This window comes from Saccoglossus kowalevskii, chromosome 20, assembly GCF_978046115.1.
Source record: "Saccoglossus kowalevskii chromosome 20, keSacKowa6.1, whole genome shotgun sequence".
Classification (NCBI taxonomy): domain Eukaryota; kingdom Metazoa; phylum Hemichordata; class Enteropneusta; family Harrimaniidae; genus Saccoglossus; species Saccoglossus kowalevskii.
The window spans coordinates 3,703,342-3,706,402 of NC_140660.1; positions in this window are offsets into that span (position 1 = coordinate 3,703,342).

Consider the following 3,061-nt stretch of genomic DNA (forward strand, 5'->3'; position numbering starts at 1 on the left):
CGTTTTATGCATGTACATACGCAGTGACTGGCAGGCAAATGGACCCTATTCATTTCTATAGGCCATCTATACGTTTTATGCATGTACATACGCAGTGACTGGCAGGCAAATGGACCCTATTCATTTCTATAGGCCATCTATACGTTTTATGCATGTACATACGCAGTGACTGGCTGGCAAATGCACCCTATTCATTTCTACAGGCTATCTATACGTTTTATGCATGTACATACGCAGTGACTGGCAGGCAAATGGACCCTATTCATTTCTATAGGCCATCTATACGTTTTATGCATGTACATACGCAGTGACTGGCAGGCAAATGGACCCTATTCATTTCTACAGGCCATCTATACGTTTTATGCATGTACATACGCAGTGACTGGCTGGCAAATGCACCCTATTCATTTCTACAGGCCATCTATATGTTTTATGCATGTACATACGCAGTGACTGGCAGGCAAATGGACCCTATTCATTTCTATAGGCCATCTATACGTTTTATGCATGTACATACGCAGTGACTGGCTGGCAAATGCACCCTATTCATTTCTATAGGCCATCTATACGTTTTATGCATGTACATACGCAGTGACTGGCAGGCAAATGCACCCTATTCATTTCTACAGGCTATCTATACGTTTTATGCATGTACATACGCAGTGACTGGCAGGCAAATGGACCCTATTCATTTCTATAGGCCATCTATGTGTTGTGTGCATGTACATACGCAGTGACTGGCAGGCAAATGGACCCTATTCATTTCTACAGGCTATCTATATGTTTTATGCATGTACATAGGCAGTGACTGGCTGGCAAATGCACCCTATTCATTTCTATAGGCTATCTATATGTTTTATGCATGTACATACGCAGTGACTGGCTGGCAAATGCACCCTATTCATTTCTACAGGCTATCTATATGTTTTATGCATGTACATACGCAGTGACTGGCAGGCAAATGGACCCTATTCATTTCTATAGGCTATCTATACGTTTTATGCATGTACATACACAGTGACTGGCAGGCAAATGGACCCTATTCATTTCTATAGGCCATCTATACGTTTTATGCATGTACATACACAGTGACTGGCAGGCAAATGGACCCTATTCATTTCTATAGGCTATCTATATGTTTTATGCATGTACATACGCAGTGACTGGCTGGCAAATGCACCCTATTCATTTCTACAGGCTATCTATATGTTTTATGCATGTACATACGCAGTGACTGGCAGGCAAATGGACCCTATTCATTTCTATAGGCTATCTATACGTTTTATGCATGTACATACGCAGTGACTGGCAGGCAAATGGACCCTATTCATTTCTATAGGCTATCTATATGTTTTATGCATGTACATACGCAGTGACTGGCTGGCAAATGCACCCTATTCATTTCTATAGGCCATCTATATGTTTTATGCATGTACATACACAGTGACTGGCAGGCAAATGGACTTTATTCATTTCTATAGGCCATCTATGTGTTTTGCGACGTGTACATACACAGTGACTGGCTGGCAAATGGACCCTATTCATTTGTATAGGCCATCTATATGTTTTGTGGGAGTGTACATACGCAGTGACTGGCTGGCAAATGCACCCTATTCATTTCTATAGGCCATCTATGTGTTGTGTGCATGTACATACGCAGTGACTGGCAGGCAAATGGACCCTATTCATTTCTATTGGCCATCTATACGTTTTATGCATGTACATACGCAGTGACTGGCTGGCAAATGGACCCTATTCATTTCTATAGGCTATCTATACGTTTTGTGTGTGTACATACACAGTGACTGGCAGGCAAATGGACCCTATTCATTTCTATAGGCCATCTATATGTTTTGCGACGTGTACATACACAGTGACTGGCTGGCAAATGGACCCTATTCATTTCTATAGGCCATCTATATGTTTTGTGGGAGTGTACATACGCAGTGACTGGCAGGCAAATGGACACTATTCATTTCTATAGGCCATCTATATGTTTTGTGGGAGTGTACATACGCAGTGACTGGCAGGCAAATGGACCCTATTCATTTCTATAGGCCATCTATACGTTTTGTGTGTGTACATATGCAGTGACTGGCTGGCAAATGGACACTATTCATTTCTATAGGCCATCTATACGTTTTGTGTGTGTGTACATACAGTGACTGGCTGACAAGAACTGAACAAGAGTTGAAACATTCATATAAGATATGATTTGATTGGTTGAAAGAATCTGTCAACAAACAAGCTTCTTGCTGATTGGGTGTTAGGTTGGGTAGCAAATCAATTACCCAGCATTCATTTCTGGCAACAGCATGGTACAGAGAATGGCTCCAAAAACTTATCTACACGCATGCTTATCACATGACCATCATGCTTAACATTCACAATACTCGCGTCTAGCGTAAAATATCACTAGCTGATAGTTCACACTAAACATGGAGATATGCATGATAGACGTGACCAGTCTGTGTGTTTGAACTGTACAGGGAGAAAACCAAATTGCATGGCAGTCTTTATCACTGTGAGAATTTCACACTAGATGACAACAATCTCTTGGGTGGTGAAAGTGTGTGATTGGACTGTACAGAGAGAAAACCAAATTGTGTGACAGTCTTTATCACTGAGAGAATTTCACACTAGATGACAACGATCTCTTGGGTGGTGAAAGTGTGTGATTGAACTGTACAGGGAGAAAACCAAATTGCATGGCAGTCTTTATCACTGTGAGAATTTCACACTAGATGACAACAATCTCTTGGGTGGTGAAAGTGTGTGATTGAACTGTACAGAGAGAAAACCAAATTGTGTGACAGTCTTTATCACTGAGAGAATTTCACACTAGATGACAACGATCTCTTGGGTGGTGAAAGTGTGTGATTGAACTGTACAGGGAGAAAACCAAATTGCATGGCAGTCTTTATCACTGTGAGAATTTCACACTAGATGACAACAATCTCTTGGGTGGTGAAAGTGTGTGATTGAACTGTACAGGGAGAAAACCAAATTGTGTGACAGTCTTTATCACTGAGAGAATTTTACGCTAGATTACAACAATCTC